Source organism: Micromys minutus, assembly GCF_963924665.1.
Source record: "Micromys minutus genome assembly, chromosome: 4".
NCBI classification, from domain to species: Eukaryota; Metazoa; Chordata; class Mammalia; order Rodentia; family Muridae; genus Micromys; species Micromys minutus.
In genome coordinates this window covers 61,925,226-61,952,730 of record NC_137973.1, presented here as the reverse complement: position 1 = coordinate 61,952,730, position 27,505 = coordinate 61,925,226, and the positions used below count along the sequence as shown (strand labels likewise).

At 43.2% G+C, this 27,505-nt stretch overlaps 1 pseudogene across 1 annotated transcript; it reads left to right on the top strand.

The window, feature by feature from the left end:
• The first annotated feature begins 182 nt into the window (after positions 1 to 182).
• On the top strand, positions 183 to 26,373 carry LOC308420114 (large ribosomal subunit protein uL6-like; annotated as a pseudogene). Its single transcript has 3 exons — positions 183 to 309; positions 24,079 to 24,640; positions 26,297 to 26,373. The product of its transcript is annotated as a large ribosomal subunit protein uL6-like (transcript).
• The last annotated feature ends 1,132 nt before the right edge of the window (positions 26,374 to 27,505 follow it).

The following is a 27,505-nucleotide window of genomic DNA, read 5'->3' as shown; positions in this document are numbered from 1 at the left end:
CAAGGCAGAGGGAATGGAGGGAAAGGTAAGGCCTGCCAGAACCATGCTTGTTAAGACCTGGGCTAGCCAGAGTCCTTCAGTAGGTACTGTAGGAATTCACTCAGCAGAAGCCAGGGATGCGGTTAAACATGCTATAATTCACAGTAGAAACGGTCCTTCCATGGATGCTGATAGTGGAGAGTATGAGGGGCTGGTTCATTGAGTTCTCTCCTAATGTATATGAGGCCCTGATGGTGAGGACAGAAGAGGAAACTGGTCAGATATGGCAGGAACCCTATGGCAATTCTTCTGAGGATGTCCTTGCTGGAGGTGAGGAATGCCAAAGAGAAGTCTGTTTCCCCGATTCCTTGGTATCTCCTACATTTGCCTACAAACTGTAGATGAGGATGTGACAAAGTTAGAGAAGTCTTTTGTGTGCCTTCCAGTTGGATTAGCTAGACTGAATGGCTCTGTACCATGCCTCACCCCCAGATTCTGCCAAAGTTCTTTAAAGAGTTCCCAGACCAGCATCTCAATATTATCCAGTGTCAGTGGGTAGAAGCAGGTGGAGAACACAGATATTTACATTACAATTCACAACAGCAGCAAAATTACTGTTACAAAGTAGCAACAAAAATAATTTTATGGTTGGGTTCACCCAGCATGAGGAACCGTATTAAAGGGTCACAGCCTCAGAAAGGTCGAGGACCTGTTTCCGCCGACATTCTCCTACTAACTGGATCTCCCGTTTCTCTGACTTTCTCTTAGCTGCCTCCTATGGTAAACTCTCTAAAACTCACCCTCTGTGGTGTTGATGGTTCCTCCCAAGCTACACTCACCAACAGCACGGACACCCCTCAAAACTTCCTGTAACTGGAGGTTCCAACCACTGGCATGGCCAAGGAAAAAGAGATGGGAGGGGGTCTCCATTCCCCTTCGAGACTTCTTGTTTATAGTTATCAAATCCATTGGCTTATTGACATTGAAGTGAAACCATTACTTATAAACAGGGAAAGACAAACAGAAGCACCTAACAGAATGATTGATTGATTGATCTTCAACCAACCACTTGGTCCTAGGTTTTCCTCTGGGTCCTTCATATGCAGCGTGGTTGGTTGAGCTTTAAACTCTCACCAAGGTGTTGCTTTCTCCCATAGTGTAAGATGTAACTGGAGTTACTAAGAAGATAATAAATGTGCTTCAGGTCTCACAGAGCAGAGTCGGGATCCAGATCCTGGCTTGATTGCAAAGTTCGTGATCTTCCCTCCGCTGTACCACAATGATTCCTTCTCCTTAGGGAGGAAAACACAGACTCTCAACAGTGTCTGCAGGGGCTTTGCTCACTTCCCTTTGATCAGTTCTAATCCAGCAGTGGGCAGACACACCCACTCCCTGACCAGTCTCCAGTCCCAAGCTGGTGGACCTGTCCAGCTCTGTTCTCTCTCTCCAGCCCTGTCCCCTCTCTCCAGCTCTGTCCCCTCTCTCCAGTCCTGTCCCTTATCTCCAGCTCTGTCCCCTCTCTCCAGCTCTGTCCCCTCTCTCAGCCCTGTCCCCTCTCTCCAGCTCTGTCCCCTCTCTCCAGCCCTGTCCCCTCTCTCAGCCCTGTCCCCTCTCTCCAGCCCTGTCCCCTCTCTCCAGCTCTGTCCCCTCTCTCAGCCCTGTCCCCTCTCTCAGCCCTGTCCCCTCTCTCAGCCCTGTCCCCTCTCTCCAGCTCTGTTCTCTCTCTCAGCCCTGTCCCCTCTCTCCAGCTCTGTCCCCTCTCTCCAGCTCTGTCCCCTCTCTCCAGCTCTGTTCTCTCTCTCCAGCTCTGTCCCCTCTCTCCAGCTCTGTCCCCTCTCTCCAGCCCTGTCCCCTCTCTCCAGCCCTGTCCCCTCTCTCCAGCTCAAGCTCCACCTCAGTACCCCAGCTTGTGGGAAAGGGAGTCACCCACCCAGGAGCCAAGATCCTTCTATTTATGTGGAACTTCCCAATCCTCAGCAAAATAGAGGGTCTGGTGTTTTCTTGTGCTTTTTAGAAAACAGTTTGATTGGGTACATTTTTTTTTAAAGGCATGTGGATTTTAAGGAGCAGAAAGAACATTAGAATCTCTACCTTGTCACTTGTTGGCACATTTCACACTTGTTCTTTGTGGCCAAACTGCCTTTCTGAGCCTCCCTTCTGCATTGTCAGCTAGATTGCCTGAGAAGAATTCTGTGGCCCCTATCCCAGAAAACGTCCAACTGTCATTTTGACGTACATGGTTATGGAAATGACCTTTCCCCAATTAGCTCATTCATTTAACATGGTCAGCATGATGTTTAGTATACCTGACCCCATCTCTCTTCAGGTCTTCTGTGTAACTAAGTCCAAATGTGTATAAAATACTTGGCTCACTTTGAAATACCCTAACTATCATAAAGTTTTCTGGGTTTCTCAGCATAGGCAGTCCTCACTAACCCTTTTCTCCTCAAACTAAACCATGGCCTTTGCCCTGGGGAAGCTGTCCAGTTAGCATAGCTGTGGCCCTGGGGAACGAAAACTCTTCTAAGATGGGCTACTGGCAGATCAGTGATTGAAACTATAATCCCCATCTCACACCAAAGTGGATTCCAGGAGGCTGTTGCAATCAAGCATTCCTGACAAAAATATAGGTGAACAGTCACTGGCCCTTTGCGTGAAGGAAGACTTTATATATTAAGAATATAAAGAAAGAAAGAAAGAAAGAAAGAAAGAAAGAAAGAAAGAAAGAAAGAAAGAAAGGAGGAAGGAAGGAAGGGAAGGAAGGAAGAAAGAAAGAAAGACAAATTATTCTCTAAGGAATATAGCAATTAGTTTGAGAAGCAAGCTTGGGAATTTTTTTTCACCACAATTTGTAGATAAAATTAGAATTCAACAACAGAGAAGAGGCTAAAAGGAAATAAAAGGGAACTTCAGAGGCACTGGGTCTCAACCTGTGGGTCTTGACCCCCTTGGGGGTTGGACAACCTTTTCCTGGGTCACATAGTGAATATGTATTTGAATTATGACAACAAAAATAATTTTATGGTCGGTGGCCACCACAACACGAGGAGCTTTATTAAAAGACTAAGCATTAGGAAGGTTGAAAACCACTGTTCTAGAAAGTTCTAGGGCCTTTGGAATGCTGGTGATGCTGTTTCCTGATTGATGTACACATAGTTAATAAAAAGTCATGGGTGGAGTCTGAAATAATGCTTACTGAAAGATGCCATGCTGAATGCATGAAGTCTTGGGTTTAAAACCCAGCACCCAGAGAACAAAACAAGTCGAAGGCCAATAGGTAAGAATTTATCGTCAATAGGACAGACAAATGTGAATTTGTCCTAGCTAACAATACGAAGACAATTAACCAGGTAAAGCAAGCACAGTAACAACATGATTTTCTTCTCCCTCTCTCTCTCTCTCTCTCTCTCTCTCTGTCTCTCTCTCTCTCTCTCTCTCTCTCTCTCTCACACACACACACACACACACACACGCACAACAAAATAAAATATAATAAGATAAAGCAAAACCCATCATGTCAAAGTTGGACACGGCAACCCAACAAAAGGAAAAGAGCACTGAAAGCATCCAGAAGAATCAGAGACCCACTCATTCCCACTCCCAGGAGTCCCATCAAAATACTAAGCTAAAAGCTGCAGTAAACACGCAGAAGACCTGGTGCAGACCCACGCAGGCCCTGGGCTTGCTGCTTCAGTCTCTGTGAGGTTGTATGTGCCTTGCTTAGTTGACTCAGAGAGCCTTGTTCTCCCGTGTCTCCATCCCCTCTGGTTCTTATACTCTTTCTACCTCTTCTGCAGTGTTCTCAGAGCTATGAGGAGAGGGATTTGATGTGATGCCTGGGTATGGGTATCTGCATCTGTTCCCAGCTGCTGTCCAAGGAAGCTTCTCTGATCGTTAGGAGTAATTTTATTGCTGCACACACACACACACACACACACACACACACACACACACACACACACACACATTTTAGACCGGTAGCGTTTGGTTTTAACCTAGGTCTCTGATTTATCTAGTCTGGTTCTTGGTCACACAGGCAGTGATAAGTATTTATGGGTTCTGGCTTGTGGAGTGGGACCTTAGGTCAAATCAACATTGGCTGGCTCCTCTCCTGAGTTCTTTGTCACAACCACCCTAGCACAATGGTTCTTAACCTTCCTAATCCTGTGACCCTTTAAAACAGTTGTGGTGACCCCCAACCATAAAATTATTTTTATTTCTACTTCATAACTGTAAATGTGCTACTGTTATGAAATCACAATGTAAATATCTGTGTTTTCCTATGGTCTTAGGTGACCCCAAAGGGTGTGTGGCCGATAGGTTGTGACCCACTGTCCTGTCATATGTTACAGGCAGGACAGACTGTAGGTTAATGATTTTGTGACTGGGTTGGGGTTAGTGTAGGGATGATGGCTTCATGTAAACACTAGCTAATTTTTCCATGTTCAATGAATTGTGTAGGTGTTTTCTTTGGCAGTGGGTCCCCCTCTGTCTACAGAGAGCAATCCTTTATCTTAGCAACAGCTTGGTTTGGGGATTTCCATCAGACCCACATGATCAACAATGAAATTGAATTTAGCCCAGTCCCAGTACTGGAATGTTCATTTGGTAGCAAGAGATGACCAGTTGGGACTCCGTATCCCCATCTATCAGGGGGACCTAACTAGGATGACCTTCATATATCTTAGATTTCCATTTGTACTAGATTTGCATATTATCCCTCAAATGCCCCTCAATTCCATATCTCTGTCTCAGAATTCTCTCTCTCCCCCTTACCTCCCCATCAACCCTCCCATTCCTGTCCCCACCCACTCCCACTCTACCTGTAAAGTTCTGTTTCCCATCCCAGGGAGATCCACGTTCCACCCTAGATCCTTCCTCTATACCTAAACTCCCTGGGTCTATGGATCATTGATTGCCATTTATTAATGGCTAGCATCCACATATAAGCAAATATGTAGCATATTTGTCTTTCTTGGCCAGGATTACCTCACTCAGGATGATTTTTTTTTCCTTTTAGTTCCATCCATTTACCTGCAGATTCTAGTATGCCATTTTTTTTTTAAACGACAGCTGAGTAATGCTCCATTGTGTGAATGTACTATATTTTCTTCATCTATTCTTCTACTAAGGTACACCTAGGTTGTTTCCAGTTTCTGGCTATTAAGAATAAAGAAACAATGAACATGGTTGAGCAAATGTCCCTGGGTTGAATGAAGTGTCCTCTGGGTAGGTGGCCAACGGTAGTAAATTTGAGCCTTGAGGCAGATCAATTCCCAACCTTCTGAAGAAAGCTCACACTGATTTCCATAGTGGCTGTACAAGTTCACACCCTCCCCAGCATGAGCTGACACTTGTGTTACTGATCTTAACCATTCTGACAGGTGTGAGATCAAATCTCAAAGTAGTTTTGATTTGCATTTTTCTGATAGCTAAGGTTATTGAATATTCAAGTGGTTTCCCATTCATTTGGGATTTGATTGAGGATTTTTTGTTTAGATTTTAAACTGGCTTATTTGATTTTGTGATGTTTAGTTTCTTGGGTTCCCTATATATTTTGGATATTATCTCTCTATTGGATTTGGAATTGGTAAAAAAAAAAAAAAAGTTTCCATTCCTTGCCCAAACAATGCTGTCCTTTGTCTTACAGAAGCTTTTCAGTTTAATGAGGTCCCATTGTTGATTTCAGTGCCTATGCTCTTGTGTTCTGTTGAGAAAGTTGTCTCCTGCGCCAATGTGTTCAAGGTTAGCCCTACTTTCTCCTTCATCAGGTCCAGTATTTCAGGTTTTATGTTTAGGTCTTGGAGCTGGAATTCTTTTCCTTCTTCTATTTCTATGTTTCTTAGGTTTGATCTTTTCACAGTGTTCTATTTTTTTCTTGGATGTTTTATGTCAGGTGTTTTCAGATTTAATATTTTCTTTGCCCTATGTATCCATCCATGTCTTTTATCATACTTTCAAAGTCGGAGATTCTCTCTTCCATCTCTTGTAATCTGTTGGGAGTTTACTTCTGTGGCTCCTGTTTGAATTCCTAAATTTTCATTTCCAGAATTCCCTTAATTTGTGTTTTCTTTATTGATTCTATTCCCATTTTCAAGTCAAAAGCTTTATTTATTTCTTTCCACTAATTGTAATTTTTATGAGGGATTTTAAAATTCATTTCCTCTTTAAAGATCTCTATCATCCAAACATACAGGTAGTGTTAAGGTCTTTTGCTTTTGATTGAGCTTTGTTGGAATATTCAGGACCTGCTATGGTAGGATAGCTGGGCTCTCTTGGTGCCTATGGTCCTGGCTGAGATTGTGTTTTTGCAGTGACATCTAGACATCTGGGTATGGGATGATTATGGGTCTAGGTGCTGATTTCTGGAGGGAGTTGGGGTGGGGGCTGGGGGGTTGGGGTGGGGGCAGCCAAGAAAGGCTTCCATAGGTGTTCTGTGGCAGAGCTGGAGATGAGACTGGAGGATTAGATCTGGGGGGACAGAGAGAGAGGAGCTCTGCGGGCTGGCTAACTGGTTTGTGATTCTGGATTTCTCTCTCAGAGGAGTCTGTTTCAAACTTTAATTCAATGAACTTAATCATTGTAAAGGACCACACTGTCTTCACACACCATAGTATTAACAGCTTTTTACTCAGCTTTGATAATCTGGTAGGTTAAAACAGCTTTCTGCTTAAATATGCATTTTCGTAATTTTGTGTAAAGATTGAGTATTCACAAAAAAAATTAACCTTACATTAAAAAACAAAACAAGACAAAAACATGAAAAAGATGCCCATGCTGGGTGGGTAGGTAGGAGGTAGCATTATTGCATTGAACCTAAAGGTAGCTTTAAGTGCACAGCAATGGAGTGAACGCCATAATGAGACAGAGGGGAAGGGGCCTATTTCTGTAGTGTGGCCTCAGGCTCTTTGAAGCCAGGATAGAACTTCTTGTTTCTTCTCAGAGACCTCTGGACTCACCTGATTTCCTAAGAAGCTGCTTTCCAATTAGCTCATGCATAGGTCACAGGGGTCTCTTCACAGCTTGGCCTGAGCTCAAGGAAGAGAAATAACCATTCTCCTCCTTTCTGTCCCTCAGTAGCTGTGAGATGAGATTTCCGGCCTTTTACAGATGTTGCCTCAATGAGCTGCCTTCCTTTGAGTGTCTCAGAGCAGTTTCCCTGGAAGAGAAATAAAGCTGGTAAGCGCCCCACCCCATCCCCTTTGCCTGAACACTGTACACCTTGGTCTCTCAGTGACTCAAAACCCTTCTGATCTACTCGGCCCAGGATGAAGCTCCCGTACTCATGACTAGACTGTTGGCCATGGCTGTTGCTCTGGTTCTCAGTGGAGGTTTCTCAGGGCCTCTCGTCTGATTCCTGCTATTCCGGGGGCTGTGGGACCTTCCTGGGTTCCATTTCTTTAACCCGACTGTAGGTCCTATTATTTCTTCTCTCACTCATCAGGAGAATTGACCTGAATCAAGCACAGATCCTCTGCAGGGATGCATGCCAGCTTCATGTCCCCAAACCGTGGGAAGGGGTTGTTGTTGCCTCATTTTATAATAGAAGAACGAAAGGTCAGAGGTTTGTTTAAGAATCTGACTCTACTGTCTCCTCAGAAAGGATGAAAATGTAGCCACATGGGACTCCCAAGGCTTTTCCTCCATTTACTGGGTAAAGAAGCTTCTCCACATTTCCTAAACCTTAGTGAGAAGCCTCGTTTACTTTTGTTTCTGAAAGAGTATCAGATTGTAAAACTGGAGTCTGTGACACTGATGAAAGCCATTTTCACAAGAACCGGATGATATAAAAAGAGCTGTTTTTTCCACTCTAAACTCATCGCCATTATTGTCAACTAACAAAGTGACATGTCCCCACAGATTGTACAGCAGCCGATGCCCCAACCAAACCTAAAGCATTTAGATTTTACACTTAGATACTTCATGGTGGTTTTTTTGGTTCGTATTCTTATAACTTCTTATATTTGTTTGATGTTATTTTCTCCAAGTAATTTTGAAGGTTTTTAAGCAGGAATACAAGACAGTAGGGGAAATGGTGTTTTGTAACAGTTTCATTTCATACTGTCTCTAAGTATGAAGCACACTAAGATTTTTTGATCATTTATACGTCCTTTTGTATATGTCTACTCAAATGCTTGTAGAATTTCCTAGAGGCTCACTGATTTCACAGAAATTCTCTATACAATAAAGAAATGAACCTCGTATTGGAATTTGAATGTGAAATTTACCCTCTTGTTTTCATTTAGAAATTAAGCATAACATAAAGAGATGTGACTTGAGGCTGGAGAGATGGCTCAGTGGTTAAGAGTACTGACTGCTCCTCTAGAGGTTCTGAGTTCAATTTCCAGCTACCACATGATGGCTCACAACCATCTGTAATAAGATCTGATGCCCTCTTCTGGTGTGTCTGAAGACAGCAACAGTGTACTTAAATATAATAAATAAATCTTAAAAAAACAAAAAAGAGAGTGGACTTGCGGCAGTTAATCTTGGTTGTCAGTTTGATTGGATCTGTAATCAGCTAAGAGATGGGCCAAGAATATTCAAACCACCACAGCATATCTTTAAAGGATTTTTTAAAAAATCATGTTATTTTAAATGGGAAGATTCACCCTAAATGTGGGCAAAACCTTGCTATAGTATCCCAGATAAAAGGAAGTCGGGTTGTGGGGGAGGCAAGCTTTACTTTTTGATTGCTTCCTTCACTCTTGCTGGCTAACTCATCTACTGTGAGGCTGGCACACAATACTCTTCTTTCTTTATGGATGGCAATATGCTCCTGTATGGACACAGCACATGGTTTTGGGATCTGATTTCACTTAGTTCTGACCTTCAGATGAGCATGACTCCCAGCATTTCTGAGCTTCTATGTCCTAAACTCTAAAACAGGTAACACGAATCTGTATACCAGCCCTACAATGGCTCCTTTGTAAAATGCCGAGCTTAAACAGCTGTGTTGAAGGCTGATGTTACTCGCTCTTATGTCAACCGGAGTCTTTGCTCGTCAGCAAACCTAACTTAGAACAACCTTGGAGCTACAGTCTTGACCTTTGTTCCATTGGATGCCTTTTCTCCATTAGTCAGAGCCACCTAATCAGCTGAGTGGAAGGCAGATGTTATTAACCCACACTCACCTGTCATTGAAAAAGGCAGCTTAGCTGTCCATTCCCTTGGAGACCAAACAACATTTTCTATTGATTCCGTGTGCGTTTCACATCATGCATCCCAACCCCACTCATCTGTGTTTCCCTTTATATCTGTTCTCTGCCCTGGAACCCCCTCAAAATAAAATAAAATAAAACAAAAAACAAATGAAAACAAAATAAAAATCAAGACAACAGAAGCATCTGGTATGAGCTGAAGTGTGTCACAGTGTGTCCCACAGTACATCTTTCTTGTCCACATGGCTTCATTTGCAAATGTGCATTGCGATGAGTCATTGGTCTGGTTCGGGGCTCTACTATGCCATCAATACTGGATCCTCACTGGGACTCCTCTCAGCTATCCTGCTGTTGCCCTGTGCCATGGAGACCCTGCAGCTTTGAATCGGCAGGACTGGTCCTTACGCAAGCTCCAGCAGTTCACAGATGGGGTCAAAGTTGGGGTAGCCAACTCAACATTTGGATCTGGGTCTGTGTCAGCCTGCCAGCTTTCCTGCACCCACACCGCCAGGGTGACCTCTCCAGCACTGCCCCAGCTAGTTCACCCAATGATGCAGCTGGCAAGAGGCAAGGTAAGCTCTCCTGCTCTCCTGAGTGGTGCAGCTGGAAGGAGCAAGGCCAGCTCTGCACAGCCCTTGGACATCAATATGGTTACAGACCAGGGATGTCCACTTGGACTTTGGTGGTAATATACACCATGGATATCAACACAGACCCCTACTTTCATATAGCCACAGACACAAATATGGCCCATTGCTGTTGGGTCATGGAGCTGGAGTATGGATGGGACTCTGGGGGTCTCCTGCCTGCCTGTGCCTCAAATTGGTGGTTGAACCCCAGATGGCTCTTTGAGTCCTGAATTAATTTTGATTTCCTTACTTCATTCATCTTTTTGCTTGTCCTCTCTTTTTTCTTTTTTATCACTGATTCGTCTTAGGTGGATGTGGGTTTGCATTCCATACCGCTACAGGGCATGGCCACTCGGGATGTGAAAAGCAGTGGGGGAGTTTGACTGTGTTTGTCCCACTGTAGCTGGGTCAGTGCTGGGCTTCAGCGAAGGTTGAGATACTGCTCCAGGGTGGGAAAGCACAGTCTGAGATGTGAGAACGCTATGCTGGAGCTGGTTTGGGGGGTCTCTGGGCCTGAGACTAGGACAAAGCCATGGGGTTCTCTGACTCTTGGACATCCATGTGCAGCTAGTTGTCGAGGAAGAGTGGAGAACTGAGTCTGAACCCGCAGACTGGAGACTGGCGTCTATCCCAGGGCAGGGTGGGGGCAGGAAGGGAGCTCTGGCTTAGCTCAGCTTTTGTCCTTACCTTGGCAGAAGTTGTCTGGGAGTGCAGATGGGCCTTCAATAGGAGGATCATGCTGTGGGTCTGTAGACAAAGGCTTTTCCCGGGTTCCTGGTGGCCAGATGTTGATGAAAGTGATGGTCCACGTTTAACCATACATACCATTTATTGGCTAATTGTGGCAGAAAATGAATGCATATGTACCCAATCTCTCAGGGTGGACCTAAGATTAATACCTTTTGCAAGGATGAATGTCTTGAAAGGGAAGCTTATTGACTGAGCCCTCAGAACTTATAGGTACCTCATTAGCATGGAGAATTCTGTTCTGGGCCTACATAACCACAGGTCACATTTCTTTATGGTGAGTGTCCCAGGCCAGTAGTCGGGCAAAGAGTGAGGAGTTGCCTAAGTCTCAAGTGTGTGCCCACCGAGTCTCCCGGGTCTCAACTTGCTCTACCTACCAAGCTTCCTGGCACGTTTTTACCATCCCCCTGTCTTTGAATTCTGCTTAGCATTAACCATTTAAGTTTCTTTGGATTTGGTAGCTAATGTGAGATTATATTTTAGAGGTACCGTGTTCCTTTAATTTCATGGTTCTTTTACTTTTGTGCTAGTTTGGGCATCTATTGGTTTGGATGTTTATCTGATTTTATTTGGGAATGTTCCTGAGAAATTTGCTCCACTCATGGGGCCATAAACTAACTGCTGTAACAGCACCATAACTTGAGGATACAATGGAAATATACTTAATAAAGCAAGATATGGAGGGATGGAGAAATGGCTCAGTGATTAAAAGCACTCACACATACAATAAATACATCTTTTAAAAAAAAGTCATTGGTGATATAATAGATAGAAATTATATCTCACTTTAGTTAGCATGTCTTTAATAAGTGCAGGTGAGACAATTTCAATGACTTATTAACTGTTAATATGCTGTTATGAATTACATAATCATGTCTCTTGGTTATTTGCTTGCTTTAGAAGCAGGCATGATTGAAGACTGTGTGGAATAAACGAATGTAGTGGTGGGACAATTATTAAATTTGTGTCACTTAGCCCCTACTACAGAATCCCCTTTTCCCTTCTCTCTAGAGCTGGCCCGAGGAGGCAAAGGAGTTCTGTAAGAATCGTTATAAAACACTGACACATCCATTTGTGTTTTATTGCTTTGCAACGACAAAGAATTATTGCTTACCCGCGGTTTATAATACTACACATTACAGACTCACAGCCACAAATTCTTGGAGAAGTGCTGGTGGGTTCTCCAGTATCTGTGGTCTTGGATGTTATAGTTTTGAATTACAACTCTAGTTTATAGTTGACTAAGCAACATTGGGTTCAACTTATGGTAAACTGAAGCATTGTTGGGAAAATATTGTTGCCGCCTGTCAGAAGAGGCATGTGAGATCTTCACCTCTTATAAGCTTTAAGATTTCTTTATTTCTCATTACACTTCCTTCCTGTTGCAGATCTCTCCTTTTACACAATGGCGAGCAGCTTATAACCTCTCCCTGGCAGCTTCCATTAGAGTGGGACTGACCCATATAAACTCTGGTTCTAAAATAACAGAAAAGATGACATTGAAATCAGCTTTGATATGATATTTACTGCCTGGCTGTACATGCCTGTACCACTGAAGTTGGGTATTTAGAATGGGGAAAACACTCCTGGGAGGAAGCAGGGAAGAATTATGAGACCAGAAGGGACTCTCGCTATGATGTTCCTGCTCTGGCTGCACAAGTTTTTCCTGGATAGAAGGACTCATTTGCTAGCCGATACCTAATTCCCGCCCCCCAGCATCTGTCTGTTTCATACATACCCATCTGCTCTAGACTGGTAAGAGGTGGTGAATGCTGGCTGGTGGCTAGTGGCTGTCGAAAGGCTAACCTGGGAGCAGTCTGAGAGAAACACTGTGTTGGTTACACCATGTAGGAAGTAGCCATAGAGACTGTCTCATGTCATATCCGTTCTATTGAAGCACGTCCTTGTTTTAAATGGAACCAAGAGGCTAACAAGGTGTCTTATTTTCTCCCCGGGAGACCAGAGCACAGTTTGTCTGCACCAACTCTGCATGTAGTGAAAGGGACATTGGACTGTTCTCTGTGCTCGAAGGCTATCTTTTCAATGTAAGACTAACACTCAGAAAAGTGAACTTTGAAGCTACTGGATCCTGTCATTCTTTCTATGCTGTTTCCTCAATTTGGATTGAGCACCCACTGCACTACAGACACCGTGCCATGCTCAAGGGAACTGAAAGGGGGTGGGGAGGAAGTTTTCATCCCCAAGGAGCTCTTCATTTAGTGGCAATGAGATGACTCAGTCAATCAAAGAGTTCCAGAGGATCAGATAGAGTGACATGTTCACGGAGGGTCAGGTGGTGATTTGGGGCACAGACGCTAAGTTAGACAGGAGACTGGAGATGCCGGGAAGAAGGGGAGGAGAGGAGAGAAAGAGAGGAGGAAGGAGAGTGAAAGGGACTTTCAAGGCTACATCAAACGTTGTGGACATGGTTAAGGGTATGACCTGTGTTGGGAGAAGAAGATACTCAGGACGGTAGAGTGAGGGTATATATCAGCATCCACACAGCAGAGGTCAGGGAGACAGGGGAGAGTAAGACCGAAAGCATTTTCAAAATCGCTATACTGTCAGCCAATCACGGAATTCTGTCAGTTTAGGTAGTGGCTGTCTTTTCTCCCCTTGCTTTAATGTGATTAATAAAGTTCCTGAATGATTTGGAGACACACACACACACACACACACACACACATAAGAGAGAAAGAGAGAGAGAGAGAGAGAGAGAGAGAGAGAGAGAGAGAGAGAGAGAAGAGAGAGAGAGAGAGAGAGAGAGAGAGAGAGAGAGAGAGAGAGAGAGAGAGAGAGAGAACTTGATCATATTCCTTCCAGATTGACTCCCTCTACCCTGTCTATTCAACTTTGTGCACTTTAAAAACAAAACAAAACTAACAACAACAACAACAAAGAAACAAAAAAACCTTGTCAAGGCCACTTTGTACCAGCCATGTATTTCTGGACATCTGACCTCCTACTAGATTTTGGTCAATTTGCCAGGGGTTACATATAATCTTAGAGAAACCAACTTTCCCTATCTCACAGTTATTGCTTGCCAATAGTTTATTAGCTAAGTAAGGACTTCATGCCTGACACCTCTCTAGAGGCAGCGGGCCTGGGAGAGTGCAGTCAGTAAAGCAGAAGTACTAAAGTCTCTTGGGACAACCAACTTTATTCAGAGCATCAGACAATTTATACTCTGAGGGTTAGAGTGCTCAGCCCTTAAATGGGACATTTTTATCACATCATTGTGGGCATAATGGTTTTGTGCACTGTGTAAAGATTACCCTTGTGTAATTCAAATGCAGATTTCTCTGTCCAAATATCTTGTTTCAATCCAGACATGGCATTGCAATGCTTATATCAAGAATCTCCTGTCTTAAGTTTGTATAAACAGTTCTTTTCACTTATTCTCTGCCTTGTCAATAAATGTTGATCACCCAATGGCTGGGCAGAAGAGGAAATAGGGCAGGACGGCCACCAGCCAGGGGGAGAAGAGAGGGAAGGGAGATTCAGAGGCATGAGGAGGAGAGGGTCCAAAAAGATAGCACAAGAAAAAAATATCGAAGTTCGAAGAGGCAGATCAGTAATAAAATGTAAGTATCTCAGGATGAAGCTCAGAGTACCCAGATTAGTTTAGGGTTTATTATAAATCACTTCACCATCCAGTACTGAGGTACAGCTTAAAATAAATCTTGGTTTCTCCATGTGATTATTGGGAATTAGTAAAGGTAAAGAAATATAGCCACTGGATTAATTCACTATAACACTTCCATTTAAAATAATTGATTTTACACACCCTCTTCTCCTAAAGGTCAAGGGCCATCGTAAACAAGGGGGCAGAAAGAATGTAAGAGCCAGAGGCCCTGGGTAATGGCAAAGGAACAGTGTCTTTTGGACATAGCAGGGCAGCTGCACATGCAAACTCAGGGCGCTCAGGTTTATCCTGGAGACTCTGTCATGTCATCAGAAAGTTTTAATGGGAGATCAATGACATATTTAGAACTGTGATTTGGAATTATCTCTACAACTCTAGAGGAGTTATACCCAAAGAGTAGGATGAAACCATGGGCAGACAGACTGACCATATCAGATGATCTTGCTGGAATATTGCAAGATTGAAAAATGTTAAAGCTCAGTCAGAAGGACAACCTAGGAATGAGGAAGTGCAATTGTCTATAGCCAGTGCAGGAAGGCAGCAACCTCGGGAGCAAGTGACTGTCCAGATAGGGATGGGTGTAAGGGGTGGAACAGTCTAGGTGTGGTCTTATTCTGTTTCGGGCAACTGAGAGAGTGAGGGTGTTTAGTCCCACAAGCACAGAGCACAGTGGGAAACTTAACTGATAGGAGCTGTAAAGAGGATCTTGGAAGGATTTTAAACCATTTCACACTAAGAGGTGAAAGTTTGGTGAAAGTGGCGATGTGCCTGAATTATCAATGAAATTTCATTCTATTAGCCAATTAAAACAGCATAATGCATACATGTAGGTGTTTTGATTTTATAAGTCCTTAGCATACCTAGAAAGTGAACCATTTTAGAAACTGGCAGTGTTAGAAAGATCCTTTTTAAAGGTCTTATGTGTCTTTTTGCATTGCACATTAGATGAAGCAACCATTCTGGAACATTCATTGGAAGGAAATAATCATTTAATGTTAATCATTATTTTACAGTCCACGGAGAATAACATTTTAACTATGATTAGATTCAACTATAAGTACCAGAAGGGGACCCAAACCACAGTAGTTTAGACAAGATGGAACTTTAACTCTCTTTAATGTCAAAGTTCAGCTCTGTCATATTAGTGACTGGGATACCTCCATAAAGTTCCTCCTCCGATTTAAACATTATCTCTACGATTTATCATTACCTAGCCAAACCATGATTACTTTATAGTAAATGTTTAGCAACTTTTAAAATTGCCACTTCAAAGAACAATGTCCAAGTACCAAAGCAATTAAGATGGTGCGGTTAAAGGTGAGGAGAGAGTGATGTTCGGAGCATCAGCAGAATTTGGGCGAGATAACATTTCGAAAGTTGCCAGCCAGTAAGGAAGGAGTCCCTAGGAAGAGCAGCCGAGTGCTTGGTGTGACTCGGAGGTACCATTGAGAGGGCAGGAGTAAGAAATGCCAGGGACATCAACACGGAGCCACACCCTGGAGCCTCTAACAGGTTGCTGTCCAGAAAGGCTCCCTGGGCTTGGACGTGGTGTCTTAGTTCCTTCTCCTGGCTGGCTTTCTGCTTTGGTCTGCTTGTGGTACCGAACAGATCACTAGAAACATCCATCCTCTTCCCCTTTTGCTAGAGAAATGGATAAGGAGAGCTGAAACAGCTGCAGGGATACCGCCTCTTTCCTGGGACCCCCTCAGACTAGAGCTTTATGGGGTGAAGAATAGAGGCCCCGCTTAGGTCAGGGGGTTCCTGCTTTATTTGAACTCCTCTGACATCACCAGATCTGAGACAGCCTTTCTGAGAAACTGGAACTGTAAATCCACAGGGAATTGAAGTCTACACTGGGTACTGTGTTAAAGTGTAAGATGGAGGTTTGACGTAGCTTCCCACTCACTCCTCACAGCCTTATGCACACAGTGGCATATCCAGAAAGGGACAATGAGTTAGGTACAATACTAATGACTTACTAAAGAATTTTTAAATAGCCGCTATAGATTCTTGCTGTATAGCCCAGTCTGGGCTTGAACTCACCATTAGTCCAGGGTGACCTTAAACTCAGTTTTACCTGCTCTGTGCTATGTGCATGATCCATGACACAGTCTGAGAACTCTTACTCTGTTTATGTGCATCCGTGTGTGTGTGTGTGTGTGTGTGTGTGTGTGTGTGTGTGTGTGTGTGTGTTGTGTGTACATTGGTATTTATCTGTGTTGAGGCTAGAGGTCAATATTAGGAATCTCTCTCTCTCATTATTTTTTAAAATAATTGTTCTCTCACTATGTCTGAAGTCTGCTATTCACGTAGACACACTAACCAGCAAGCTCCTGGGCCTGACAGTCTCTACTTCTCAGCACTGGGGTTTTAGGTGCAAGCTACCATTGCTGGATTTTACATGGGGCCTGGGGATCTGAACTCAGGCCCTCATGCTTTCACAGTCAGCACTGAGCCATCTTCTCAGCTCAAGAATTCTTATTCTTGAAAGACAAGCTTGGAGACATCTCAGATTGTATCCCTCTGAAGGAATTCCTTGGTTTTCTGTCCCAGCCCTTCAGAGCTTCTGACTAACGTCTATGCTTCTGGAAAACCATTGCCACAGGGGAGACAAAACGTGCTCTATGCTAAGACCATGCCCAATACTAGATTTCAGTTTCCTCAGGTAAATACTCTTCAATACCTCTGAGTCATCATTGCCTCTCACCTCCACATCCTGCCCCCCACCCCCGTACTTGTCCTGAGAACTCTACTGATGAGTGAGTTCCCCACCCCTGTCTCCTCTCTCATGCTTTCTCTTGGGCAGGATGCCCTGTATATTGTTGGTTGGTTTTATGGCTCTTGGTCCACAGACACCGCAAAACTCACCACTGTGAATTTATCTTCATTGTTTTGGGGCAACAGCAGAGCAATCCAATACCACTGCTTTATAGGAAACAGTGAAGTGGCTGGTGAAGGAACATCTGCTTGGTAGCTGTGGAGTACTGGATTGTTTTCCTATGGCCACATAGCAAATTGTGTCAAATAATGGCTTTATACTACAACCATCCCTCTGAACCCATGACAGATGTGCTTTGATGCCCACAGATAACCAAGTCTGTGACTGTTCAAGCCCTTCCTGAAAAGTGGGGAAGTATTTATGCATAGCTCACACACATCCCAATATGTACTGCAAATGATCTCTTGACTATTTCTACTGCTGAATGCTAGACTGGCTAGATTTCTCAAGGAATCTAAGAACAAAATCAAGGTATCAAGTGGGCTGGGCTCTTTTATGTGGAGGTTGGGGGAAAGAATCCATTTCCAGGCCTGCTGAGTGAAGCTGTTGGCTGGACTTCTTCCCAGTTTTGCTGTTGTGTTCCCATTGGTAGCATTTCCTCTAGGCCTCACCCAACAGTTACCTAGCAAGAGCTAGGTAAGCTTCTCTGTCTTCTCTTTCTATCTGTGTCTCTTTCTCCTTTCTCGTCTCTCTGTGCTATCTATCTGTTTTTATCTCTCTGTCTCTGTCTTTCTCTCTCCTACACGTTCCTGACCAGCCTATTTCCTTTTTCCTATCTCTTTTCTCTCTCTCTCTCTCTCTGACCTTCTCTGTCTCCCTCCCTCCTCTGCCTCCACCCCCTCCTCCAGGTCTCAAATAAACGTTCTTTTATATTAGGCCTGTCGCATGGCTTGATTGTTCAGGGGAACACCATGGCAGGGCCCACCAAAATACATCTTCACACTGCGATTTTATAAAACACAACACCAATGACTTTGGTTGTGTGCTGACTAGCTTTAAGTCAACTTGATACAAACTTGAGTTATCTGAAAGGAGGGCATTTCAATTGAGAAAATGTCTCTGTAAGATCTGGTTGTAGGACATATTTTAAACTAGCAATTGACTAGGAGAGGGTCCAGCTTATTGTACATAGTACCATCTCCAGGCTGGTGGTTCTGGGTTCTATAAGACAGCAAGCTGAGCAAGTCATGAAGAGCAAGCCAGTAAGCAGCATCCTTCCATGCCCTCTGCACCAGCTCCTGCTTCTAAGTTCCTGACCTACTTAAGTTCTTGTTGTGACTTCCTTCAGCTGTGAACTATGATATGGAAGTATGACCCAAATAAATCCTTTCCTCCTCATACTTTTGATCACAGTGTTTCACAATAGTAATGTGACATAATAGCATAATAGCAGACAAACAAACAAACAAACAAAAAAGTAAAAACAGGGACTGGAGAGATGGCTCAGTGGTTAAGAGCACTGACTGCTCTCCCTGAGGTCCTGAGTTTAATTCCCAGCAATCACATGGTGGCTCACAACCATCTGTAATAGGATCTGATGGCTCCTTCTGGTGTGTCTGAAGACATCAACACTGTACTCAAATATATAAAATAAATGAATGTTTTTAAAAAGGGGGTGGGTGGAAAACAACAACTAGGTAAGTGGGGTTGCTCAGGGACTTCTTGAAGTTTATTCCAACTTCCTCTGGAACTAGCAACCGTTGCCGAAGCTGGTGGCCTCCTGTGGGGTACAGACTGAGAGTAAGTCGAGGAGCACTGTCTCAAGAGGAATCATTGCAACAGTCCCCATGATCTCCTTTTATACTGGCTGGTTTCCACTCTTCCTGCAGGCAGCACCTTCTTCCACTTTCCAGTTTCACGTATTCAGCTACCCTTCCTTAAGATCTCTTCTGTCCCTCTTATTTCTATTTCTGTGACCTACAAACACACATATGTAAACACGCATGCACACAGACAGACACACAGAGATACATAAGATTATAAATCAAAGCTCTGCATACGAGAGAAGACGTTTGTGTATGTGTGTTGTTTGTCTTTGTCTTGTTTTGTTGTGAGATACGTTTCACTATGTAGAGATGAAAGTGTAAGCCAAATAGACACTTTTCTCCTCAACTTGCTTTTGGTTATGATGTTTCATCATAGCAATTAAGACGGTGGACTAGTCGATCTACTATATTAGACTAACTAATAAATATTAGTTGTTTTTGTTATTGTTGTTGCCCTGACCAAATACCCTTTGAAAGCAACTTGTGAAAGGAAGAGTTTATTTTGGCCACATTTTGGGTTACAGTCTATCACTGGTGGCAGGATTGTGGAGTGTCTAGTTACATTCTATCCACATCAGGAACAGGAACAGTTATTTAGTCCAGGGTCCCAGCCCAAGGCATGGCGCTTCCCAAATTCTGGGTAGAGCTTCTCGGCTTAGGGAAACCTTACTGGAAATATCCACGTAGTGATACCCAGATGTGCTTTCCATTGTTATTTTAAGCCTAATCAAGTTGGCAATGATGACAAAACAGTATAGCATTTTTTAAATATCTTTTTCTTGTCTTGTTGCTCTAGTGAAGACTTTGAACATGAAATGTAATAACAGCGGGGAAAGTGAGCATCCTCAGGCAGGCTTTTGGTATTATTTTTACACTGACTTTGAACTTGCTGTGTAGCTAAGACTGGCTTTGAACTTGGGGACCTGATTTAGCCTCCTACATTCTAAGATTATATCTGTGTGGCACCATATCCAGAGATCAAACTCATATTAATTAGAGTGTCAATATCTTTGTAAGCACAATGATAACCTTAGTTACATCCACTGATTCTCTTGTTTCCATAGAGAAGAACACAGTCACTGGATGCCGTCCAGGAACAAAGTGTATAGGGTCACCTATGGTTTCCTTTCTTCTCTCTCTCTCTCTCTCCCCCCCCCCTCTCACTCTCTCTCTCACTCTCTCTCTCTCTCTCTGTCTCTGTCTCTCTCTGACTTTCTCTCTCTTTCCTTATTTTTCTCCCTTGTTTGTTTCTTTTTTATTTTATTTTGTTTTGTTTCTTAAGACAGGGTTTCTCTGTGTAGTCTGTCCTGGAACTCACTCTGTAGATCAGGCTGGCCTTGAACTCAGAGACCTGCCTGCCTCTGCCTCCCAAGTACTGGAATTAAAGGCGTGCACTGCAGCCACCACACAGCTCTCACTACCGTTTTTTCCATAATATCTGTCCATGAAGAGCTTTAGACTCTGGTCACAGCACTTATTATGTAGTACATTTCAGAAGGGAGAAACCTAGAGAGCTATACAGCTTTAATTATATAAGGACCAGGGATACCTAGAGAATTTAAAGAAATAGTCCATTTAAAATTCATTTAAAGAAATAGTTGTAAATGTTGAAACTATTAATTTATTTAAAATTTTCTTCAGTCTGTACTAATCTGAAAATATTATAGCTTGAATTAATGATGCTATTCCATTTCATAAAACATGTATATTTCCAATATTGAGTTAAGTGAGAATTAATGCATTCACAGCTGTTCCTGTCATCCTTTTAAGTCTTTTACTGTGGAAGCTGAGTTAATGTGGATGCTAGCAAGTCGATACTGCAATAGGGCATCATTTGAGCTGAGCGCCTTAGCTAGGTCTGGACAGAGCAGTCTGAAAATGGAAACAGAGTCTCGATGTCTAAGTCCTGAAGTGCCAAACAGACCTAATTTGTCATTTGAACTTCAAGAAAAGTGGCTCAGATGAAAAACAGTTTCCAAGCAAAGCAGTTTCAAATGATGTGAGAATGAAGTTTTCTCAGTTTAATGGTTGTAGAAGACAAAGTAACCTGGGGTAACCTGGTGCTCAATGGGCCGATTTCTGTTGTTCTATCTCTCAGTCCCTCCCTTAAAATGAAATGACCTAGAAATTGCTATTCATCTTTTGGTTTTCAGTTCTGGTTCTTTTTTTTTTTTTTTTCTTAATCCCTTCTCGGTTTATATAACCTCTAAAAACTGTTCTTTTTCTGCTCAGACCCTTAGAATACCTAGTCTTTGGTATGGAATGAAGTTTTTCCTGATTACAGAATTGGAAATCAGGCCAATTTAAAGGTCTTTTAACCAGACTGCAGTCTTGTTCTTTGACAATATTAACTACATTTTCACGAACTTGAGCAAAGTTTGTGCCCCAAACAGGCTTTTCCCGATAAGAAAAAATATACAAGTTTGTAGACTTCAGGATTCATGCCCTGACCTTGTAACACTATCAGAGCTCAGATAAACGAAGCAGCTGCCTTACATAGTTCCTATTCTAATGCCTTCAATTTAAAGAGACTTATGTGGGAAATATATGATGCGTTGAACGTGCACCGGCTCTCGTGGTGAACACCTGGTCTCTGATGACTTCTTGGTGAGACTTTGGAGGTTATAAGCTTTGTGGTCCATTCTCGACTGTTTCGTGTCCATCGGGAGGTGGAGAACAGGTACACAGGGTCTTGCAGCCATGGACTCAGCCCTGTAGAATAAAATTTCTCTTGGACATTTTGGTTACAGAATTCTTAATGTAACTAACAGAGGATTAGAGTAGGGGAAATGGAGTCGTTGAAATGGCTCATGCCCTGGTTTATCCCTGTTTGGGAATAGTTTCTGGCTATCATTTAGGATGGTTTGAAGGTGCAGTTTCATAGAAACTGTAAGTAGAACATCATGGGGATTCTTCTGGAGTTCAGGAAGTAAGAAAGAAGGTTGAAGTTAGAGAGAAAATAAAAATGAGATTAGAGAAGGAAACCACTGAGACAGGGCATGTCCTCTGCTGGACCACTGAGGCACAGCATCCACTGAGACACAGCATCCATGAAGACATGGCATGCCCTTTGCTGGCCTTTGCTGTACCAAGTACACAAACTTCCTTCTTTCTCTGCCTGTCAACATTTTTTTTTTTTTTACTTTCAAATTCAGAATGCCAACGGGGACTGGGAGGATGGGGCCTGAAAGTGATTTTCAAAGGAAAAGATAGGGATAGTCTTCTCACACACAAACACACAAAGCTTTCAAAGGGAGGACTGAAGTGGGGATGAACACTTCTCTGGATGCCAGCATTTTTCACCCATCCCCCCAAAAAACTCCTGGAACAAAGCAAAACAACAAAATGAAGATGCTTTTCTCTGGGAGTCTCTATTCCATTTTTCTAAGTCCATACTGTAATAAAACTATCCCCCCACCACCAACTTCTATCCCTTGGTTAGTCCAGCCTTCATACCAGGTGGCCATTAACAGCCTCTATTCAAATACATACTGTTGAGTGAGGGTATGTGAGCACAGGTCTTTAATCCCAGCAGTCAAGATGGCAGGTGGATTGCTGGGAGTTCAAGGCTAACCTGGCCTACATAGTGAGTTCTAGGACAGCCAGTGCTACATAGAGAGACTCCCACCTATAATAATAATGATAATAGTAATAATGATGATGATGATGATGATGATGATGATAGTTTCAAAAGAGGTGGATTGAGGATAATAGTAATATCTTGGAGCTTCGGAGTTGAGAACTGCTCCTCCACATTGGGAGATGAGGCCTCTTTATCCCATATCAGTGACTGTGAGGGGATAATAGAAGGAGTCCAGGGGAGTTGTAGGTAAAAATGGAGAAGGAAATGAGCTCCTAAAGCTTCAAGCCATTGTCACTGCTCCAGAGCAAGTCATCTGAGCTCACCAGTAACTATAAACCAAAAGGGGAGGAGGAGAAAGGCGCTGCATGGGGTCCAAGATGCCTTCATTCTGAGGGATCCTGGCCTGTTCCACTCACAGGGAAGTAGGCTCTCTGCTGGGATTAACAAACAGTGGCTTTCTCTACAACAGCGGGAGAGCACAATATTTTGCCCTGCAGGAGTCTCTTCCTACCTGCATTTACAGACCACCCAAGGGAGGAACAGTCATTATTTCCTGCAGCTTCCAAACCCTGAAGAAACAGTCGCAGCATCATCTGTCTATTGAGAGGATGTGCTAGCACTAATAATGTTGGCAAGGTTACAAGATGTAATTTCTTACAGGACTGTCAGGATATAGCCCAGGACTGTAACCTCACGGTGGAGAACAGGGGTTTGGATTCAGACAAGCAGACCGTGGTGTGGGTTTGAAGTTCTAACTCCTAGACAAGTCACTTAACCATTTGTAAACCTCAACTTGCCCATGGTTGGGTCAGAGATACGAATGTATGTGAAACTCAAGGGATGCTAGGGAGATTAATTGCAACCCAGGACCATATATGCTAGCTTAAGCCATTATCCCTCTCATCTCTGAACGCTCAAATTCTTTCAGACATGAGAGCTCGCATTAAAAATAAAACCCCTTTTCTTTGTGTGTTCAATAATGAACATAAGATTTCTTGGTTCAGTGTTCAAGGCTCTTTTGGCATCCTAAAATTATGTGTATATGAAAGGGAATATTTACTTTCCTGGATTAGAGGGGGTTTTGTTTGGTTTTTGTTTTAGCAAGTTCTCTTGGCTACAGGCAAGCTGAGTCAATAAAAAGAATGTTAAATCAAATTATGGAGAAATCGAAATTTGTTCAGTGACTTTCTCATTACTAGCCTGCAGGGCCGGGTGGCGGCACAGAACGTCTTCACCCTAACCTAGGATCTTGATGCTTGGTTTTCCTATTCATCAGTTTAGTAACTAATCAGTTATAATTGATCAGCAATAGGAGACACTCTCTGGTTTGACTATGTTCCCAGGCCCATGTGTTTAAAACTTCCTTCTAACTTGGCTGGTGACGTTTTGGGAAGACAGAAAATATCAATGTTAGGATAGTCACTTGATAAGAATTCTGAATGTTATTAGAGCAAGCGATAACTTTGGTAAAGATATGTTGTTGTGCAAATTGTCTGGCCAAGCAAGCAGTCTGTGGAGAAGGTGAGTTAGGGGAGAGAAGAGAGGACCATGTAACCTTAGAGTACCCGAAACACAACATTTGTAAAACAAGGTTCTGAAAAAAACTGAAAATCACGAGGAAAAAAATGTTAAGAAAACTTTATAAATAAGATGTCAGTTATAGCAGAAGATCCAGGAGTGCAGTTTGAGACTATATGCTATAAAATGTCACCCTTACCTTGTGTTGTGTGGTCTTCCACAGGGCTGGCTTTCTAGCAGGGTAGATCAGTTAGTCTAACTGTGAGAAAGTTAGCAAGGAAGAGAGACAATCCAGAGTTCAGGAACGAAAAGGGAATACTGGCTCCTTGCCCCATCTACTGTGGATTGTAAAGGGCCCCAGGGGAACTCTGCAGAGGGACGTCAATCACATCAATGTAGAGCTGAGTCTTCTTGGGAAGAAAAAGAAGAGGCTCCGTGTTGACAAATGGTGGGGTAACAGAGAGGAGCTGGCCACTGTCAGAAGCATCTGCAGTCGTGTTCAGAACATGATCAAGGGTGTTACACTGGGTCTGTGGATGCTCACTTCCCCATCAACGTCGTTATTCAGGAGAATGGGTCTTTGGTTGAAATCCGAAATTTCTTGGGTGAAAATACATCTGCAAGGTTTGGATGAGGACAGGTGTTGCTTGTTTGGTCTCTCAAGCCCAGAAAGATGAATTAATCCTTGAAGGAAATGATATTGAACTTGTTTCAAATTCAGCAGCTCTGATTCAGCAAGCCACAACAGTTAAAAACAAGGATATCAGAAAGCTTTTGGATGGCATCTATGTGTCTGAGAAGGGCATGCAGCAGGCTGACGAATGGGACCTCAGTTTTCTAGCTCCAGAAACAAGACCCTCAACACAATTAAAATTTGGGGACAATAAAAAATTTAGATATTAAAAAAAAAAAAGAAAAAAGGGAATACTGATGATCACCAAAACGGACAAGAAAGAAATGAAGAGAGGTGTGCAATCTATGGAGACAGATTAAGACAGACTAAGGAAGCAGTGTTGTGTGTGACTGAGCTGAGGTTATGGGACACCCGTAATCTAATGGACTTATGTTTTGAAATGCTAGACCAAAACAATTAACTACTCCCTAAAAAAAGTTTTAACTGAGTATCTGAGTGTGTGTGCATGCACACCTGTGCATCCAGAGGTCAAAAAAGGGTCCTAGATGTCCCGTAGCTGGAGTTATTGGCAGTTATGAGCTGCCTGACAGTTATTGGCAGTTGTGATCTGCCTGACCTGGGTGCTGGGAACTAAACTCGGGTCCTCCAGGAGGGCAGACAGCAGTACTGACCACTGAACCACCTCTCCAGTCCCAGTATCTATCTTTGAGTATTTACTTCTTTGGAAAATGATTTGAAAGCAAACTGTTATAACTGGTTGTGGTGGTACACATTTTTAAAACAGTACTTGGGAGGCTGAGACAGGAGACTCTCTAGTTCAATGATAGCCTGGCATATCGGGGAGAAAAAAAATAAGAGGAAACAAGACAAAAAAACCTTTAGAGGTAAAAGCAACAAAAACTTATTTTCGATGAAAGTAGATTTGAACTCGAAGAACACACTAAAGAGTTGGTTTAAAAACGCGGGGTCATGTCATTAATCTGGATGCTAAACTTTTATTTCCGATTTTTTTCCTCTTAGCTATCTCTAACAAGGCCAGTGTAGGCTTGCTTTGCTCTTCTGGTGCAAGCCTACAGTGACCTCCTCCCAATCTCATGCACAAACCTTAACAGACTAATTAGGTTGGTCACTAAGAAAATACCAGGCGCTGTCCACACCCAGGCCCAAACCGCTGACTCCACAAGAACAGTGTGTGGGCCTGTCTAGCTGCCCAAGACGGCCTACCTCAGGGTTTTTCCTTCACACTGAAAATTAGTTTTGTCTTGCTGTGTTTCATATTTTGTCATATTATATAAAAGAGTGACATATTTGGAGCATGTTGACCACACTGAGCCCTGAGACCTATAGGATGGGGGAGGGTCTTGGGGGATGTAACCCAGTAGCTGGGCTAATGGGGTGTATGCAAATTGGCAGGCTAGTCTTCTCTGTTTGGGGCAGCTAAAAGTTTGAGACCAGATTCAAAAGAAGGTTAAGTTTGTCTCCACTGTGCATCTCTCCAAAAAAACAAAACCAAAACAAACCAAACAAACAAACAAAACAACCCACATATCTTAGTAGTTGGTAGGAAATCCTGGGACTACCCCAGACCACACACAGTTGATGTAATTAACATTTAAAGCTTCCTCCACCACACCCCCAACCCCTGCTGCAAGACTCTGTAGCCCAGACTGGCTTCCAACTCTCAGTGAGCCTTCTGCCTCAGCCTCAGTGCTGGAGCACAGGTATGTAGCCATCCTGACATCAAGGCTGTGGTTTTTGATTGATATCTAAGACTACTTTCACCACACCTTGATTTCTCTAGCCTTGGCGGTTTGTGTTCCCATTAACTGAATCCATCTTCCATCTTCCTTTCAGCTGGCCGTGGTGGGGCATGCATAGAGTACCAGAGGAGGCAGGAGGATTGTAAATTTGAGACCTCAGCTGTAGGGTAAATTCCAGAGCCAGCTCTGAGCCACACAGTAGGACTCAAAATCTCTCCCTCTGAAACAAGCAGAGGATGGTGGCGTTTGCTGCAGCTGAAGATCCAACTTACAGCCTTTGCCGCACCTGTAGGCACAACACTGGCCTGGGACAGGTTTGCATGAGACTTTGGAAGTTGCTCTCAGTGTAGATGAGCAAATCCAATAAGCGAGAATCCTGGTATTACAAATGCTCTCACTGTGTATTCTGTGATTTCAAATTTGACTGTCTAATTTAAAACATCAGTTTACATGTCGACGTGCTCCAATCTAAACGCCTTGTTTAAACAAAAATAACTACCTGCCACGTGAAGTTGATGTTGTGACAGTTGTGGCCCAAGCCACATCCACTCCTCATGTCTGTTTCTCCTCCTGTGATGGCTTTGACTCTGCGTCCCAGATTTCTCACCTTTGTGGTAGCTTTTCCGTCTAAAGTGCTAAGCTCCAATACCTCCACTCCACCTATATAAATCCACTGATGAATATTTAAATACCAACATAAGTTCTGTTCTCCTAAGGAAGTTTTCTCCTCTTCTGTCAACATCCCCCTGCTCTGTCCCCTTTCCTCTCTACTCCAGGATGTGTTGTCCAAGTCAACCCTAGATGTCTCCGTTCTGGCTGCATTTTGTTTCATTTTGAGACGGGGCCTTACAGGCCTGAAACTAGCTATGTAGACCAAAACTAACCTTGAGGTCACAGACAGCCACCTGCCTCTGCTTCATGAGTGCTGGGATGGTAGAGGCCCCCAGAAGCCATGGGGGAAAAAAGGAACAGCCACACTGACTGAGCAATATCCTTGCATGTGTGTGTGTGTGTGTGTGTGTGTGTGTGTGTGTGTGTGTGTGTGTGTGTGTATAATCTTTCCCACATCTCTGCAACACCCCACTCCCACCCCCTCTTTTATAATAAGCCTTCTCAGAGACCTTGAAGGAAGGACAGGGGATCACAATGTAGTTTAGACTGTGCCCAAATGCTCACATGGGACCTTACTATACCCCTGATGACTATTCCTCCACATCCAGGACCATCTTTAAAATACCACCACAAGGTTTTAAAATAACACATAAAATGGTAAGTTACCAGATGCGCGAGGCAAGCAGAAGTC